The 9,287-nt window shown below is 38.2% G+C and overlaps 1 non-coding gene across 1 annotated transcript; it reads right to left on the bottom strand.

Moving 5' to 3' along the window:
- Positions 1-8,873: 8,873 nt before the first annotated feature.
- On the bottom strand, positions 8,874-8,945 carry Trnaa-agc (transfer RNA alanine (anticodon AGC)). The gene has a single exon. It is a non-coding gene; the product is annotated as a tRNA-Ala (tRNA).
- Positions 8,946-9,287: the final 342 nt, after the last annotated feature.

Below are 9,287 nucleotides of genomic sequence, written 5' to 3' on the forward strand. Positions count from 1 at the left end.
TGTTCACCCCCAATCTTGCCCATGCTGAGGCTTACTTACAGCAGACTGAAGAGTTTCAGTGGGGTGCAGGGCAGTGCAATTTAGGATTTCTGCAGTTCAGGGTGAATTTTCAAGAGTGTATCAGAGAGGGGAGCCAGACTTAAAAATAGCCTTTACTCATCCTATTAACCATTTCCTTGCTGAATTGGTTTGTAAGGCAGGGCCAGCAAGCAGTTTTTTTGCTCCAGCAGACTCCAAATCTGCTACAGCTGCCTCTGAACAGCATGTAGAAGATGCACACTTCAACGGGTCTTGGATAAGAACTTGAATAAATGTTATGATTCACTACTAAAAGAAGTATTTAAGGAATTGTCGTATTTCTTCATAAGCCATGTTGGTGGGTGGAAAGAAGGGGAGGGATTAGAGAAGCAGAGAGACAGAGGGAGGAAAAGAGAGAAGGAAAAAGCAATCTTGGTGAATAGAGGAGTGAAGACACCTCTTGTTCTGGTTTGTATTGATCTTATTTAAGCATGGGGAGAACTGATGAGTCTGTGATTATTTTAATGACCATGAAACCTATGCATTCAGCGAAATAAATGAAGCTATGTAATCACCTTCGAAGTCAAATCAAAGGATGATGAAAGGGACTAGGGGGAGGTGCGTCATTATATAATAGCATTTACATCACATAGGGCTCCACAGGCGAAGGTAAACCAGGGTTGAAGAATTTGGAGGGGGAGAAGAGCCTAAAATTCAGCACTTTATGTGCTGTGACCTAGTTAAGGCAATGAAGGGTAAGGTATCGGAGCAGTAATTGTCTCTATTTAGGCATTTGGGTAAGGGATCCACTGATGTTTCAGGTTTCTGAGTTGTTTAGAGAGCAAGTTAAAATTCAGAAGTGCAGCAACATGAAATAGAGAGTGAGCAATACATTCAGAGATTGTGTGTATAGATAGATATGTATGTAAATGTATTTATTTTGTAGGGGATGATACTGTGGATTGAATACAGGGGTGCTCTACCACAGAGCTACATCCTCAGTCCTTCTAATTTTGAGATAGGGTCTTGCCAAGTTGCTGAGGCCGGCCTAGGACTTGCAATCTTCCTGCCTCATCCTCCTGAGTTGCTGGATTTACAGGCATGTTCCACCCTTGATTTTTAAGTAATAATGAAAACACCCTTTGTTCAAATGGCAAATTTCTGATTATCTTAGGGTGACCATATTTTAAAATTTTCTTCTTTTCTTTTTTTCTTCTTGTTAATGTAACATTGTAAAATAACGTGACTATTTGCCTAAGGGGGAGATACTAAGAAAACATGAGGAACTGAAGCTTCCTTTGAGACTAGCAAGAAAGAGAGGACAGGTAGAGATGGAGATGACTGGCAGATTGATGCTTCGAAAGATGAGCTCTAATCAACTGATTACAAACATTTGTGATTTTAACAAACTCTCAGATTTAATAGCCTACTTGTTACTGAGCAGAAAGAGCCCAGCTCTGGAATCTGACAGAGCTGGTTTCCAATCCTAGTTCTGCTTGTTAGTTGTCTGACTCAATGTAAAGCATTTAATGCGTCTGTGTCTCAGTTTTCTCATCTGTAAAATGGGGGTAAATCATTTGCCTCCTTGGAGGATTAAATAAGGTAATAGTGGAAAACACCTGGGTATATGTGGCTAAGTACTCCATCACAATGGCTTTTATCATTAATCCTATCACTTTAATTAGGTAGCAGAAAATCTTAATGAAAACCCTTAAGAGTCCCAGAAATATAAAACCTAATAAAAATATAAATCCATCAAACATTAAGGCTTCTGATGATGAGTTTGTTATTTTTCAAACTCTGCTACAAATAAGGTTGCCAAATAAAAAACAGGACACCCTGTTGAATTTGAATTTCACATGAAGAAAAAATATTTTCCAATATAAGAATGTCCCATGCACCACTATATTAAAAAAAAAAAAAGTCGTTTATCCGAAATTCAAATTTCACTTGTCAGCCTATTTTCTGTTTGTCACCTGGCAACCTAACTACCAGCAGTGAAGACCTAAATGAATTTAATAACTACTTCTTTACCTCAAGTCTCTACTGAGGGACCAGGAAAGAAATCCTTATTTCAGAGAGTTTTTAAAAGAATACATAAAATTAAAAATTTTTAAATATCCAGAAATAATCCATCAAGAGGGGGAAACAACTACCATTTTTTCATCCTACAATTTAAAAGATGATTTTTTTTTTTAATAATCTCTCACCCAAACCACAACAATTTGCTGTTTTTAGGTTCACTTGGCCAGTTCTGAATCTGAAATGAGTTTTGTTTTGTTTTCTCTTCCCTTACTCTAGCTCAGGGTTCCATGGAAACTTGATTGCACATAGACTTATGGTGTGATGGCACACCAACAAGACAGACTGAGATTCTTTGTCCAGAGGAAGGATCCTTTCCAGAAAAATGGTATCATGTAGGTAAAGGGAAATGTGTACCTAGAAAATGTTTAGGTGGATGGAATAAATGTACTAAGACAGGATTAGGAACATGCCTATGACATTTTGTATTTGCTGAACTCTTGGTTTCCCTCTGTCATTCTGTTTTCCAGATAGGGCCATCGGATGAGGAATTCAATACCAAGAGTGAAGAAAATGCACTCGGGCAAAATTCAAACATTTACATCCACTATAAGGTTAATACTTGAAGCATGAGCTCTGAATCCTTAATTCCATGAGCTACTGCCTAAGTCAGGGAAATGTTAATAAGGATTTCTGACTTAACTTTATCAACAAAAGACACAGTACTAAAGTTTGCTTTCACACATATTTACTGAGCTTTGTGGTAACATGGTTGATAATACCCATGCTTATATATAAATTCATTAATATCATTAACCAACAAGAAAAAGGAAATGGACTTCAGAATGGAAATTTTATTTTAGTTTCTTTAATCTTAAAAAGTTCTAATGTTGCAGTTTTTTTGCCCCTGCTAAGTTCCCTTATTTATCACTGTCACAGATGTGTTCTCTTAATTTTTAAATTGTATCAGGTCCCAATAATTGCTTAAATGCCACAAATCTATTTAAGCATTTCTCAATAAATTTAAAGGACTGGTTGGTTTTGAAAACTTCTTTTAGATAGCATTATCTTATTGTCTTTGTTGCATCTTAGAATTTAAAACAACATAACACACACACACACACACACACACACAAATGAAAGTAAACAAAAAGCCGGAAGAACATAAGAACAATGCATTTGCCTTTGAAGGGCAGAGAAAAAATCATGGGTATTTCAGGCCAGTTGATTTCTAGAGAACTCCAGCTATCAGAATGACTTTGTTGGGAGCAGCCGCTCAACGGTCCTGGCCATTACATGTCAATCTGTCAAACCCACAAACAAAAACACCACAGGCCTTAGCACAAATGGCATATGACAAATGCAGATGTGGCTCTGAAAGAATCCTTTGCTTTTTAAACACCTGCAAGAATTCCAAAACAACTGGCATGCCTTCCATCCGGCCATAGTCACTCTTCTGACCCTGAGTTCGGAGTGGTAAAGGAAAAAATGCCTAGAATGTACAGTATTCCATTCCCATTTGGAAAAGCGGTAGGGGACTGATGAGGAACAACTCCCATATTGATATTGCAATGCCATGCACCTGCTTTGGATGGAAAAAGAAAGAGTTTATTATAGGAACAGCAGCATTTTTCAGTTTCTCAGTAAGAAATTGTGAGCAAATTCAAGGGTGTTTTTATTTATTTATTTTTTTAAGATGGTAACCCATCCCAAATTAAAAGGCCCATGGAAAGGTTTATGCCAACACCACCTCCCCTGCATCCTGCCCCAAACAGGTACATTGTCTTCCTTTTACAATTAAATTGTCTCCCACATTTTAATTTAGGCAGATGAGAAATTTGCAGTACCTTTGCAGAGTTGTATTTCCTAGATACTGAATAGCAAAAAATAAAATAAAATAAAATAAAATTTAGTTTATACATTTATGGACTTTTTTTTCTTTTATAAAAGGTAAGCGAGGGGCTAGGGATATAACGCAGTTGGTAGAGTGCCTGCCTTGCATGCACAAGGCCCTGGGATCAATCTTCAGCACCACACACACACAAAAAAGGTAAACAATCCCAAAATAACTTTCTCCTTCATGAACACTTTCTGTCTAAAAAATGTACTACCAAATAAAATGTAATTCATTTGTGGGGGCTGTTTACCCACTGGGTGCATCTTAGCTGGTATCTTTTGAAGAGTCTGGATCATAAAATCAGTATTGTGAAACAATGGCTCACATAAGTTTTTCTTTTTCTTTTTCTTTTTTTTTTTTTTTAAGGCTATCAGTTGGTGAAGGACAATGCCCCTTTAACCCAGCAATTTTGGTCGCCAGGGTAAGTTGTTTGATAGTATTTTTCATGTCATCCATAATAGCATTCTTTCGTAATATATATACATAGTAACAAAATAGAATCTCTTGGGTTACTAGTTAAACTGTAAATATAGATAGGACCCTAATATGTTATCAGAAAGAATGTCAGAGAGAGTAGGCTGCCCAGGAGCAAATTACAAAGTTTTGGCTCCCAAGAATGAGATGTGTTGTTTGTTCTCGCACACTGCAGCTGCCTCCCCGCCCCCCCTTTTTGGTGGTTTATTACACACAAGCTACTAATGAATGGGAGCCGCTGTTTTACAGTACACCACACTTACAAGACTTATCTCTAGGCCTACCACAGATTTGACTGATCAACAGCAGGGCACCGCCATCATAATTCTTCCTAGAAACAGGAGTATAAAAAGGGGTTTGTTGGAGGTTGGCTGGGTCTGTAGAGAATCCTGCCCGCAGGGCTTGCCGATGCCATCACTAGCTGTTATGGTCTTTGGCCTAATAAGGTACAGAAACAAAGATTGTTCACTTATTCAAGAAGACTAAAGCACCAGAATGATGGAAAGTAGAGGCAGTAGGGCACACATCCAAGCAGGATTAAGGCCACAAGTGCAACTTTATAGGGCTGTCTGGGTGGCAGAAGAAGGATCTGCAGCTGAAAATGCAGTTCAAACATAATTTATTATATGTCATTCATAGTTAGAGGTGTCTGTCATGAGGAGTTAAATTGTTGCATTGTGTCCCAACTGATTTCGATAAGCATTTTCACAAGCTTCTTACATATTATCATAACTCAGAAGCAGAAACAGAAGAAACAAAGGTGATCAATTAAATGATTCAATAATAACTGAGAAATATCTTTTTTTTTTTTTTTTGGTGGTGGTGGTGGTGGTCCTGGGGATTAGAACCCAGGGCCTTGTACATGCCAGGCAATCACTCTACCAGCTGAGCTATTCCCCAGCCCAAGAAATATCTTTTTAAAACACTGTGATGCTTCATTTTTTCCATCCTTCACTTTAAAGCTACAATATATTCTTCACATTTCTAAGTGTTAGCATTTCCCTCATTGCAGTAAAAAATTACAACTTGCATCTTCTAGGCATTTTCAAATTTTCAGGTAAACATCAACCGGCAGGCAGACGGGCGTCATTTATTTCCCAACCGAACGCTAACATTTTATTTAAGAGGAAATTTCAACCTGGAGAAATCATTTAGCTCAGTTCTAAAGTTAGTGAATGGGATTGGGGATGTAACACAGTGGTGGAGAGCTTGTCTAGTATTCATGAGGCCCTGGGGTCAATCCTCAGGAGCCTGAAAGGAAAAAAAAGTCCCTAAGGACATTGAGTGATCTAGCTGAGAATAAAATCTAAAGTTCAGCTTTCTAGTTTTTTCATTATACTTTCCCATTGATGAAAGTATAGCAAGAACAGCAATATAAATATTGATATATACATATTATGGGACATAATATGAATATAATAAATATATCATATACAGAATATATATTTTTTAATATAATGGATTTTTAAAGGGATATTTCCACAGCAAATCCTGTGCATTTTGAAGTCATTATCTCAAGAGAAGATCATATTTGACTAAGGTTTTATCATATTATAAATGGACAATATGGCCAGATAAGGTGGCTCACCCCTGTAATCCCAGTGAATACGGAGGCTGAGGCAGGAAAGTTGCAAGTTTGAGGCCAGCCTCAGCAATTTAACAAGACCCTCAGCAACTTAGCATGTCTCAAAATAAAAATAAAAAGGCCTTGGGAACTGGGTGTGATGTTGCATGCCTGTAATCCCAGAGGCTCAGGAGGCTGAGGCAGGAGGATTGTGAGTTCAAAGCCAGCCTCAGCAATTTAGTAAGGTCCTAAGCAACTCAGCAAGACATAAAATATTTTAAAAAAGGGTTGGGGATGTGGCTCAGTAGTTGAGTGCCCCTGGGTTCAATCCTCAGTACTAAAAACAAATCAACCAACAAATCCAACATATATGAACTTATGTTCTACGAGTGTAATACCTTAAAGCCAATATTATTGACTTCTATATGCATTCTTAGTTCATGAAAATCTTATTATCTTAATATTATTGAATAGAGTGTGATAGAGATACAAAGTCTGGGTATAGGGTATAGATCATTAGACTTGTTTTGTTCTGTTTTTAGAGACGAGGTCTTTCTATGTTACCCACACTGGCCTCAAACTTCTGAGCTTAAGTGATCTTCTTGACTCAGTCCCCAAGAATCTGGGACCACAGGTACATGCCACCCCAGTTGGCTGAGGTCAGTCATAATGGTTCTCATTATTGAGGATGTAGCACAGTGATAGAGAGCTTGTCTAGCATGCACGAGACCCTGGGGTCAACCCTCAGGAGTGTATCACTTGTAATGACCCGACATCAATGTGGCCGTTTTTCAAATAACATTCTCCCCAAAATAATCAAACAGCAAGTTTTTTTCTTCTCTCTGATACCATCATATTTTATTTATCCTGATTTCAAACCAGGTAAGCTCTTCATATGGTGTCTTAATTTTATCGTTAGCACTTAGGACACTGCCAGGCCTGCTGTTCCAGTCCATCTTTGAACATGTCCCTTCCTATCTCCACTCACGCCTCGTTTGCCAGCAATCAACTTGGAGTTGCCTGGTGCCTATTTCAGGATGCAGAAGAATGTCTTTTTGTAACATAAGGACCACTGTATTTGTGAAGCTATTCTGCATCAAATGGGAAAATCTGAGGTGAGAAACTGTGGCACTGTGTTAAGCTAATTCTCTTCAGAACGCTGATACTATGTGATCTCAGGCAATTTACTAAACTTTCCTGAGCCTCAGTTTATAAAATGGGGATATATTACAACCTGCCCTTTCTGCATCCTTTATTTTACATTCAAGAATAAAATATTAGCAGTTGGGCTAGGGTTGTGGCTCGGTGGTATAGTGCTTGCCTAGCATGTATGAAGGACCAGGTTCGATCCTCAGCACTATATAAAAAAACCTAAATAAATAAAATAAAGATATTGACATGTACAAAGCCCTGGGTTCAATACCCAGCACAACAAAAAACAAAATATTGTGTCCATCTACATAAAAAATGTTTTTAAAAAGTTATTAGCAGTTATTTTGAAATGGAAACATCTAGAAACAACCTAAGTGACCATTAACAGGAGAATGGTGAAATGAATTCTGATTCAATCCTACTGAGATATTATGTAGCAGTTAAAAACGAATGAAATAGATCTCTCTATATTATCACTACATTCTCCCTGAAATGCTGTGAAGTGAGAAAGTACATATAGTAAAATACTATTTGTCTTTAAAAAAAAAGTTCCTGCATGTATTCATATAACAATTAACCCTTATGTAATTCTTAGCCATGGTCAAAAGTAGTTCACTTATAAATTCACTTAATCCTTAGAATAGCCCAACAGGGTCATACTGTCATCATCCCCACTTCCTGATATGAGAAAACTAAGCTCATACAAAAAGTCACTGAGTTGGAACTCAAGTGGTCTAGATCCAGAGTCTATGCCCTTTACCACATATCTATAACCTATCTATTTATCCACCTGTCAATCTTTCCATTCATATATCCGCCTTATCTGAGATCTGGAAAGATACCCACTTTGAGGCAGTGACAACAGGCATTCTTTTTATTTTGTGCATTGCTTTCACTTCTGTTCCTATAAACCTCTGTATTGTTGGACATGCCATAGTGGAATTTAGAATTATGGTACTGGGACAGATGATGTACAACTGTAGTAATGACAAAGGAAAAGCTTTACAAACACATTGTCCTTAAGTGGGTACTGAGGCCTATGTCAATAATCTGCTTTGGGTGGAGCCTTAAATGTTTCAATTATTGCCCAGCTGCAATGGTGCCCACCTGCGATCCCAGCTCTTCAGAAGGCTGAGGCACAGGGATTGCCAAGTTCCTATATAACCTGGGCAATTTAGCCAGACCTTGTCTCAAAATAAATTTATAAAGAAAGGACTGGGATGTGGCTGAGAGGTAGAAGATTCTTGGATTTAATCTCCTATACTGGGGGGGCGGGGATTGTCATTGTTAGCATCTTTGAGGACAGGAGGTGTGGCCCATTTTCCTTCTCATCAATACACTCTCTGCATAGAACCCAGATAACATCTTACTCCCTGAGAGTACTCAAAAATGTTGTCTTCTGATTGAAAGGAGCCTCTATGTGAGACTTCTGATAGGACAGAGCTATAATTTGGGGCTAGGCAGTCCAACTGAGCTCAACTGAAATTAGGTATATGATTTTGGACAATTAGCAGGCTTTTCCCAACTTGATTAAACAACCACAGACAAAAATGGGTGTTATTTTACCATTCCAAGCCCTTGAATCCTTCCTCATTATTTACCTCATATTTCACTCCAGTTTGGTGTTCAATTACCTCTTTCAACCCATTTTCCCTGTTAGTATATGTGGGCCAGCATCTCCAATCTGTAGGCCTGGGATTTAGTTGGCATTTGACTTAAAATTTCATTTTATGATTTCTTTTCTCTTGGGGGTGCTGGGGATTGAACTCAGGGCCTCCTACATGCTAGGCAAGTGCTCTACCACTGAGCAACACCCCTACTCCTTTGAGTGGGAGTCTCCCTAAGGTGCACAGGCAAGCCTCTAATTTGTGATTCTTCAACCTCAGCATCCCAAGTAGCTGGAATTACAGGCCACTCCTCCCGGTTTCATATTAAGAAGATTGACACTTATAAAAATACATTCGTTTCCTGAACATCAGCAAAAACATTTGTATTCATTTACTAAGAAATTATTAATTAAAATTATTGCAGGATGATTCTGATATTGCCAGAATGTGCTGTATGTACTTTTATTCCCTGCTTTTTTGCCTTCCAGTATATTTTTATCAAAGATCCTAAGCTTGGCTGAGCATGGTGGCACGTGTCTGTGATCCCAGCAAC

This window comes from Callospermophilus lateralis, chromosome 10 (assembly GCF_048772815.1).
Source record: "Callospermophilus lateralis isolate mCalLat2 chromosome 10, mCalLat2.hap1, whole genome shotgun sequence".
NCBI lineage: Eukaryota > Metazoa > Chordata > Mammalia > Rodentia > Sciuridae > Callospermophilus > Callospermophilus lateralis.